This window comes from Lethenteron reissneri, chromosome 70, assembly GCF_015708825.2.
Source record: "Lethenteron reissneri isolate LAM-NWPU_2019-01 chromosome 70, ASM1570882v1, whole genome shotgun sequence".
Taxonomy (NCBI): domain Eukaryota; kingdom Metazoa; phylum Chordata; class Hyperoartia; order Petromyzontiformes; family Petromyzontidae; genus Lethenteron; species Lethenteron reissneri.
This window is the reverse complement of record NC_083848.1, coordinates 2,148,845-2,160,161: the sequence shown is the minus strand read 5'-3', so window position 1 is coordinate 2,160,161 and position 11,317 is coordinate 2,148,845.

Sequence of the window (11,317 nt, the reverse complement as noted above, 5' to 3'; positions counted from 1 at the left end):
TCGACTGACTGAGATGAGTGGCTGATGCACCATTTGCGGCCCCTTCTGTGCCAACTTGCTGTGCTTTAGCCACCCGGCGCTCCGCTCGTTGTTGTGAGTATAGCTCCTCTGCCCTCTGTTGTTGTTGGAGGGCGACTGCCTCCAACGGCACAGTAGCAGCGTCCTTCACGAGCCTCCTCCACAGAGGCCGATCTTGACACCGCTGGAACCATTCATCGGGAAGTCCACTCAGCTCCACGTCCTCCTGTACCACATCACTCCATCTCTTCTCTAGCCCGTACCGCGCCCGTTTAGCCCCCTCTATCCGGCCGAACAAAATCTGTTAAGGCATGCGGTGGCTGGGCATGCGGGCTACATGACCCAGTCAACGTAGCCTTGCCTGCCGGAGGAGCTTACCGATGGGGGTCCACGTTTCGCAAGCGTAGAGATGGGAGGGCATGACCGTGACCGAGAAGACCTGAAGCTTCGTGTGGAGCGACAGACCAGGTAGCTTCCACACAGCGTTACGCAACTGATGAAAAGATGTCGCTCGACTGATTCAGAGTTAGACCTCTGCTGTCAAACCGGAGCTGATCATCAGCAAAATACCCAGGCAGGTGCTTTGTTTTGGTGGGGCTGATGGTAAGGCCCCACTTTTTAGTGGCACGCTCCAGGTTCAGCAGCAGCGCCTCCAACTCCTCCTCTAAGAGAGCAGCAATCACCAGATCATCGGCATACAAAACATGTTTGACCAAAAAGGAGCCATCCATTGACCGCACCCAGGAATCGATCAGCCTCCCAATGTATCTGTACCAGATGGAAATTCCTCCGGTACAGCCATCGAACGCTTCACGAACTACGTTGTCAAAATAGATGTTAAATGATGTGGGAGCCAGAGGACATCCCTGTCGCACCCCAAGGTGTACAGGGAATGGCTCCGACTCCCGACCAAGTAGTTTTACCCGGGCCCGCTCACCATCATGATTGCCCTTAATGATCTTGAGCAGAGGGTCAGGGACTCCGAAAGCACGAAGAACAATCTAGAGCCCAGGCCTATTGATGGTATCATCGGCATTGACCAGGTCAATAAAGCAGAGATGTAGGTCTTGTTGGAATTCCCTACACCTCTGCTGTAGCAGACATCTGGCACCAACAAGGAGGTAGGGGGTTGTTTTGCCGGACACAAAGATAAAGATCCCCCGTGTAGCCTTAACAGACTGTAGGGGCAAGTGCTGTTAGCGAGCACCTATGAAGGCCGGAACGGTACGCGAGGGGGTGGGTGGCCAGCACCACGCCCGGCCGCCTTTGTCTCCCCAGTGCCGATGTTTACACATTGCACCAGGTACTCATTTGAGGCTGAGTCGACCTAGGGGAGGCCCAGGACCGGTTCAGATAATCGTCACTGGTGTTAGCCGTGAGCGGGAATCGAACCCGGGTCGCCAGGTTCATAGCGCAGCGCGCTAACCGCTACACACACACGCACAGACACACACGCACACAGACACACACAGACGCACAGACACACACAGACAGACACACAGACACGCACACACACAGACACACAGACACACACACAGACACACACACAGACACAGACACACACACGCACACAGCCATTCACACACACAGACACACACAGACAGACACACAGACACGCACACACACAGACACACAGACACACACACAGACACACACACAGACACAGACACACACACGCACACAGACATTCACACACACAGACACACACACAGACACACACACACAGACACACACACAGACACAGACACGCACACGCACACAGACACTCACACACACAGACACACACACAGACACACACAGAGACACACACACAGACAGACACACAGACACACACACAGACACACAGACATACACACAGACAAACACACATACACACAGACACACACACAGACACACACACAGACACGCACACCCGCAGCAAGGCACTCATTCGAGGACCGAGTCGACCCTGCGTGCTACGCAAAACGAGTGAAGAACAGCCCGTCTGTTGACACTCCACGCTAGGCCGAGCATGCACCCAGCATTCCCCACACCCCACCGGTTGGACTTTCCACATTCCTATGGCAGTGACGAGGCAGGGGTGGGTGGCCGGTGGGCAGGGTGGGGTGGGGTGGGGTAGAGATGACTTTTGGGAATTCTGAAAATGTCCTTTTTCGAAGCTGGAATTTGTTGCATAATAGACGTTTTTCTTTTCTTTTTCGAGGCGGGGGGGGGGGTAGATTGCATAAGTATATAAATGTGTCCATGTTTTTTGGGTCTTTCGGTAAAGTCACGTAGATGGGTTCAAATAAAATAACAAAAAATGTACCCGTAAAAACAAAGTTTTTCCACTATAAATCCTTTATATGCGTGTTCAATGGGCCACAACCCAGCTCACATTGGTCTTTGAAACGGGCGGCTAGAGTCCTCTCGTCCTCTGGCTTGAGATGGCTGCCACCTATGGGTCAGATGATTGCCTGCCACCATTAAGCAATTGGTAATTAAATAAATAAAAATCCCTAAAAAGTGGAAAATTTTGGGAAAATTTTTTCACGAAAATAAATTGCCACGCACAACGAGTCTGTGTGCAAAATGTCAGCTCGATTGGATCACGGGAAGTGGGTTAAAAAACGACCGAAAGATTTGCACGGTCGTAAGCGCGCAAGCAAGCAAGCAAGTGAACTTAATATAAAGGATTTAAAAACGATGACATTTCGATCGCAACACAAGCCGTCGTCAATCGGAAAAGGGGGTTAGCTTCTAAAGGCAAAATGTTTATAAGGGTTCGAAATCGGCAGAGCCCAAATGTCAGCAGCCAAAAAGCCAAAAGGCGTCCTCTGGTCTAACACCGTTTTGAGACGAGGCTCAAAAGAAAGCTGTCTCTGGTGTGGACCAATCAGTTTCAAAGACAATGCAAATATTATCAAAGTATGTTTTTTTTGTATTCTGACCACAAGTATTGTGATAATTGGTTTTTTACCCTTTTATCTGCAGTCGTAATGCAAAAAAAAACATAACTCTGATAATGTATGCACTGTCCTTGAAGAAAATAAATCAAAATAAATCAGCACACATGCACGCACACACACACAATACGAAATAGTGCAATGCTAAACATTACAATAAAAAACACAATTGCGATGGTCAATGATATTTTATTCTGCTAATTGTTTTTTTACCCTTCTATCTGGCAACAAAACTGACACCTTTTTTACGAGGAGTCATGTTTGCATAAACCACAATACCTGCAGTCATAATGCAAACAAAAAACATAACTCTGATAATGTATGCACTGTCCTTGAAGTTGATTGGTCCACACCCGAGACAGCTTTCCTTAGAGCCTAGTCTCACACGGGTTGGACCAGATGAAACCAAAAGGCGTACCTACGTGACTTTACCGAAAAAACCTAAGAATATGAATCCTTGCAGTCACGAAAGCTTCAAATCTAGAAGTGATTGATTTAGTTTTAGCACGGGACCGGTTTATTTCCACGCAGTGTCAAAAGTATGAATATGAAGAATAAAGTTTGATACCCTTTCTGGCAATACAGCAGGAGGTCCACAATATAGGTGTTCTTTTGTTTGGGTTCGATCGTGTAAATATAAATGTGTCGTTAAATGCGTCACCACCCGACACAGACAATTGGTAAATGTTGTGAATTTGCTCTTTAACACACAACCGGTTAGTGCTGTACTAGTAACAAATTGTAAATGTTGTAGTGGGTTTAACTCTCCAGCACACAGCAACCGGTAGTGCTGTTCTAGTAACGAATTGTAAATGTTGTCGTGGGTTTAACTCTCCAACACACAGCAACCGGTTAGTGCTGTACTAGTAACGAATTGTAAATGTTGTAGTGGGTTTAACTCTCCAACAAACAGCAACCGGTTAGTGCTGTACTAGTAACGAATTGTAAATGTAGTAGTGGGTTTAACTCTCCAACACACAGCAACCGGTTAGTGCTGTACTAGTAACGAATTGTAAATGTAGTGGGTTTAACTCTCCAACACACAGCAACCGGTTAGTGCTGTACTAGTAACGAATTGTAAATGTTGTAGTGGGTTTAACTCTTCAACACACAGCAACCGGTTAGTGCTGTACTAGTAACGAATTGTCAATATTATAGTGGGTTTAACGCTCCAACACACAGCAACCGGTTAGTGCTGTACTAGTAACGAATTGTAAATGTAGTAGTGGGTTTAACGCTCCAACACACAGCAACCGGTTAGTGCTGTACTAGTAACGAATTGTAAATGTTGTGGTGGGTTTAACTCTCCAACACACAGCAACCGGTTAGTGCTGTACTAGTAACGAATTGTAAATGTTGTAGTGGGTTTAACTCTCCAACACACAGCAACCGGTTAGTGCTGTACTAGTAACGAATTGTAAATGTAGTAGTGGGTTTAACGCTCCAACACACAGCAACCGGTTAGTGCTGTACTAGTAACGAATTGTAAATGTTGTAGTGGGTTTAACTCTCCAACACACAGCAACCGGTTAGTGCTGTACTAGTAACGAATTGTAAATGTCGTAGTGGGTTTAACTCTCCAACACACAGCAACCGGCTAGTGCTGTACTAGTAACGAATTGTAAATGTCGTAGTGGGTTTAACGCTCCAACACACAGCAACCGGTTAGTGCTGTACTAGTAACGAATTGTAAATGTTGTAGTGGGTTTAACTCTCCAACACACAGCAACCGGTTAGTGCTGCACTAGTAACGAATTGTAAATGTTGTAGTGGGTTTAACTCTCCAACACACAGCAACCATTTAGTGCTGTACTAGTAACGAATCGTATATGTAGTAGTGGGTTTAACTCTCCAACACACAGCAACCGGTTAGTGCTGTACTAGTAACGAATTGTAAATGTCGTAGTGGGTTTAACTCTCCAACACACAGCAACCGGTTAGTGCTGTACTAGTAACGAATTGTAAATGATGTAGTGGGTTTAACGCTCCAACACACAGCAACCGGTTAGTGCTGTACTTAGTAACGAATTGTAAATGTAGTAGTGGATTTAACTCTCCAACACACAGCAACCGGTTAGTGCTGTACTAGTAACGAATTGTAAATGTTGTAGTGGGTTTAACGCTCCAACACACAGCAACCGGTTAGTGCTGTACTAGTAACGAATTGTAAATGTAGTAGTGGATTCAACTCTCCAACACACAGCAACCGGTTAGTGCTGTACTAGTAACGAATTGTAAATGTCGTAGTGGGTTTAACGCTCCAACACACAGCAACCGGTTAGTGCTGTACTAGTAACGAATTGTAAATGTTGTAGTGGGTTTAACTCTCCAACACACAGCAACCGGTTAGTGCTGCACTAGTAACGAATTGTAAATGTCGTAGTGGGTTTAACTCTCCAACACACAGCAACCATTTAGTGCTGTACTAGTAACGAATCGTATATGTAGTAGTGGGTTTAACTCTCCAACACACAGCAACCGGTTAGTGCTGTACTAGTAACGAATTGTAAATGTCGTAGTGGGTTTAACTCTCCAACACACAGCAACCGGTTAGTGCTGTACTAGTAACGAATTGTAAATGTTGTAGTGGGTTTAACGCTCCAACACACAGCAACCGGTTAGTGCTGTACTTAGTAACGAATTGTAAATGTAGTAGTGGATTTAACTCTCCAACACACAGCAACCGGTTAGTGCTGTACTAGTAACAAATTGTAAATGTTGTAGTGGGTTTAACGCTCCAACACACAGCAACCGGTTAGTGCTGTACTAGTAACGAATTGTAAATGTTGTAGTGGGTTTAACTCTCCAACACACAGCAACCGGTTAGTGCTGTACTAGTAACGAATTGTAAATGTCGTAGTGGGTTTAACTCTCCAACACACAGCAACCGGCTAGTGCTGTACTAGTAACGAATTGTAAATGTCGTAGTGGGTTTAACGCTCCAACACACAGCAACCGGTTAGTGCTGTACTAGTAACGAATTGTAAATGTTGTAGTGGGTTTAACGCTCCAACACACAGCAACCGGTTAGTGCTGTACTTAGTAACGAATTGTAAATGTCGTAGTGGGTTTAACTCTCCAACACACAGCAACCGGTTAGTGCTGTTCTAGTAACGAATTGTAAATGTAGTAGTGGGTTTAACTCTCCAACACACAGCAACCGGTTAGTGCTGTACTAGTAACGAATTGTAAATGTCGTAGTGGGTTTAACTCTCCAACACACAGCAACCGGTTAGTGCTGTACTAGTAACGAATTGTAAATGTTGTAGTGGGTTTAACGCTCCAACACACAGCAACCGGTTAGTGCTGTACTTAGTAACGAATTGTAAATGTAGTAGTGGATTTAACTCTCCAACACACAGCAACCGGTTAGTGCTGTACTAGTAACGAATTGTAAATGTTGTAGTGGGTTTAACTCTCCAACACACAGCAACCGGTTAGTGCTGTACTAGTAACGAATTGTAAATGTTGTAGTGGGTTTAACGACCACACCATTTATAATCACGCGATTTAACACAAAAAAATAACAACAATTTGCGGGAGATTCTCTTCGTAGGTAAATCATCGCACAACGGACGCAGTGACCACGCTTCCCATGGCCGGCTGGCACGCTGGCTGGGTCCGGATTAAAGACGATAGCTGAGCCCCCAAAAAGATGATGATGATTATTCGGCCTCGATTCATGAATGGTGGGGTGCGTGGTGGTGGAGGTGGTGGGTGTCGATTTGATTCGTTCAGCGAGTTACGGGAACATTCCGATCCCTCCTAACTTGGCCAGAGAAAGAAAGGAGGAGGAGGAGGGGGGTGGTGGTGGTGGTGGAGGGGGGGGGGGTGGTGGTGGAGGGGGGGGTGGAGGGGGGTGGTGGTTGAGGGGGGGGGGTGGAGGGGGGTGGTGGTGGAGGGGGGTGGTGGTGGTGGAGGGGGGTGGTGGTGGTGGAGGGGGGGGTGGTGGTGGAGGGGGGGGGGGGGGGTGGTGGTGGGTGGTGGTAGTGGTGGAGGGTGGTGGTGGTGGAGGGGGGTGGTGGAGGGTGGAGGGTGGAGGGGGGTGGTGGTGGAGGGGGGTGGTGGTGGTGGAGGGTGGGTGGTGGCAGTGGAGGGGGGGTGGTGGTAGTGGTGGAGGGGGGATGGTGGTGGTGGAGGGGGGGTGGTGGAGGGGGGTGGTGGTGGTGGTGGTGGTGGTGGAGGGGGGTGGTGGTGGTGGAGGGGGGGTGGTGGTGGTTGTGGAGGGGGGTGGTGGTAGTGGTGGAGGGGGGGTGGTGGCAGTGGAGGGGGGGTAGTGGTGGAGGTGGTGTGAATGTGTGCACCCAACTGTGCCGTCACCACCACCACCGCCATCGCCTCCACGGCTCTCGGGTTACCAAATCGACGTGCCAGGGGTCATCCAACAGGGCAGCGGTAAATCGCCGCCTCCCTCCACTGCCCACCCCCAGGAGAGGGGGGGCAGGGGGGCAGGGGGGGGCAGGGGGGGAATTCAATAGAAGGTTGCTGGCGAACTTGAAACTCGCGTGCGAAGACAAAGACAAAGGCCCCCCGTGTAGCCTGCGACAAGCTGTCGGGGCAAGTGCTGTTTGCGGGCACCTATGAAGGCCGGCACTGTGGTACACAAAGACAAAGGTGCCCCGTGTAGCCTGCAACAGACTTTGAACGTTCTTACCCCGGGCCCCTACCGGACGTCTGTGAAAAGAAGAGCATCAAAGCTCATCGGATTTCTCCTGCTGCAGTACAAATAATGATTACATTGGTCAACACACTTGTTCTGGCATAAGGTATTCCAACGGTGCTAAGGTAATTTTGGGGTGCTGATTCCAAATCCGGCGTCAGTTTTTGTCTATCACATCATGTTTTTTAGATATCAAATATTGCATTTTCAATAAAAACTGCAGAAGAAAAATATTAAATAGATGTGGATATCTACATAAAATGATATTATAAACACACTATCCTAAAAATACAGCACCATGTTTTAACACTAAAGCAGTCACTGACTCGCAACAACTTGCAATCATAAGTGACAGAGTTAATTTCGGGTAAAATCAATGAAAATGGGGTATGCCGATAGCATAATAAGTATAACCCGTAAAAACAAAGTTTTTCACTATAAATCCTTTATATGCGTGACGGCTAGAGTCCTCTTGTCCTCTGGCTTGAGATGGCTGCCACCAATGGGTCAGATGATTGTCTGCCAGTATTAAGCAATTGGTAATTACATATTTAATTTGTTTTCCCTAAACAGTGTAAAATTTTGGAAAAAAATTTTCACGAACATTAATTGTCTCGCACAACGAGTCTGTGTGCAAAATGTCAGCTCGATTGGATCACGGGAAGTGGGTTAAAAAAACGACCGAAAGATTTGCACGGTCGTAAGCAAGCAAGCAAGCACGCAAGCAAGCAAGCAAGCGAACTTAATATAAAGGATTTAAAAATGGGATGTGATAGAGCAAATTTGAGATCAGATTTGGAATCAGCAACCTGAAATTAGTCTAAAACAACTGCAAAAGACCAGGCCAGAAAAAAATGTTTTTTTTTTTGTTGACCAGTGTTATTATTCTGGAACCCACGCCGCTTAAACCTCACCATGCCAACCGCGCTGTGTGTGTGTTGAACTTCTTTCGCACCGTACGGAGGTGCAGGGGAAGGACAACAAACTAAACACAACAACAACAACAAGCAGCAGTTCTAAATAAACGAGTTTGTCAACCTAGATGATGATGATGGTGGTGATGATGGTGGTGATGATGGTGATGATGGTGGTGATGATGGTGGTGATGATGATGATGGTGGTGATGATGGTGATGATGGTGATGATGGTGATGATGATGGTGGTGATGGTGATGATGATGGTGATGATGGTGCTGATGATGGTGATGATGATGATTTAAAAGTGGCACCACAGCTCCCAGTGGCTTCTTGTTGTAGGAAGGAAGGAAGAGAGCGTTCCAGACGGACGCAGACGCAGCGGCATCTGAAAGCGCCGCGCGATTATGATGGTGATGATATGGTGGTGATGATGTGGTGATGATGGTGGTGATGATGGTGATGATGATGATGGTGATGATGGTGGTGATGATGGTGATGATGGTGGTGATGATGGTGGTGATGATGATGATGGTGGTGATGATGGTGATGATGGTGATGATCGTGGTGGTGATGACGGTGGTGATGATGATGAATATGATGATGATGGTGATGATGATGGAGATGATGATGGTGATGTTGATGATGGTGATGATGACGACGATGGTGATGATGGTGATGATGACGACGATGGTGATGATGGTGATGATGCTGCTGATGATGGTGGTGATGATGATGGTGGTGATGATGAATATGATGACGATGGTGATGATGGTGGTGATCATGGTGATGTTGATGGTGATGATGATGGTGATGTTGGTGATGATGATAACGATGACGATGGTGGTGATGATGGTGATGATGACGACGATGGTGATGATGGTTATGATGATGATGATGATGGTGAGGATATTGATGGTGATGATGGTGATCCAATGACAGTGATGACGATAACATTCGGAGAGCCGACAGAGATACACCCAGACCCGGGGCTCGAACCCAGGTATTCAGGATCACTGTCTCAATGTCTCTGACATGGCCATTGTGAACCCCCCACAGAGATACACCCAGACCCGGGGCTCGAACCCAGGTTTTCAGGATTACCGTCTCAATGTCTCTGACATGGCCATTGTGAACCCACAGAGATACACCCAGACCCGGGGCTCGAACGCAGGTGTTCAGTAATACTGTCTCAATGTCTCTGACATGGCCATTGTGAACCCACAGGGAGAGAGACACCCAGACCCAGGGCTCGAACCTAGGTGTTCAGTATCACCGTCTCAATGTCTCTGACATGGCCATTGTGAACCCCCCACAGAGAGACACCCAGACCCGGGGCTCAAACGCAGGTGTTCAGTAATACTGTCTCAATGTCTCTGACATGGCTATTGTGAACCCACAGGGAGAAAGATACCCAGACCCAGGGCTCGAACCCAGATGTTGAGTATCACCGTCTCAATGTCTCTGACATGGCCATTGTGAACCCACAGGGAGAGAGACACCCACACCCAGGGCTCGAACCCAGCTATTGAGTATCACTGTCTCAATGTCTCTGACATGGCCATTGTGAACCCCCCACAGAGATACACCCAGACCCGGGGCTCGAACCCAGGTTTTCAGGATTACCGTCTCAATGTCTCTGACATGACCATTGTGAACACACAGAGATACACCCAGACCCGGGGCTCGAACCCAGGTATTGAGTATCACTGTCTCTGTGTCTCTGACATGGCCATTGTGAAACCACAGAGATACACCCAGACCCGGGGCTCGAACGCAGATATTCAGTTCACCGTCTCAATGTCTTTGACATGGCCATTGTGAACCCACATAAAGATACCCAGATTCATGGCTTGTTTATACCGCCACCTATAGCCACAATCGCAGAGTGTCAAGGAGTTTCTCTTGTTAAAGGTTTAGCTTGCAGAATGAGGCACACAGAGAATGTTACGTGTACGTGTAAATGTTAAATATATGAAGAACCAGTGACGTATATATCTGTCGAACGTAAAAAACTGCTGCCACCTACATCTACAGAACGTGAAGAACCAGTGGCATCTACATCTGCAGAACGTGAAGAACTGCTGCCACCTACATCTACAGAACGTGAAGAACTAGTGGCATCTACATCTGCAGAACGTGAACAACCAGTGGCATCTACATCTGCAGAACGCGAAGAACCAGTGGCATCTACAGAACATGAATAACCAGTGGCATCTACATCTACAGAACGTGAAGAACCAGTGGCATCTACATCTACAGAACGTGAAGAACCAGTGGCATCTACAGAACATGAATAACCAGTGGCATCTACATCTACAGAACGTGAAGAACCAGTGGCATCTACATCTGCAGAACGCGAAGAACCAGTGGCATCTACAGAACATGAATAACCAGTGGCATCTACATCTACAGAACGTGAAGAACCAGTGGCATCTACATCTACAGAACGTGAAGAACCAGTGGCATCTACATCTACAGAACGTGAAGAACCAGTGGCATCTACATCTGCAGAACACGAAGAACCAGTGGCATCTACAGAACATGAATAACCAGTGGCATCTACATCTACAGAACGTGAATAACCAGTGGCATCTACATCTGCAGAACGCGAAGAACCAGTGGCATCTACAGAACATGAAGAACCAGTGGCATCTACATCTACAGAACGTGAAGAACCAATGGCATCTACATCTGCAGAACATGAAGAACCAATGGCATCTACATCTGCAGAACATGAAGAACCAGTGGCATCTACATCTACAGAACGTGAAGAACCA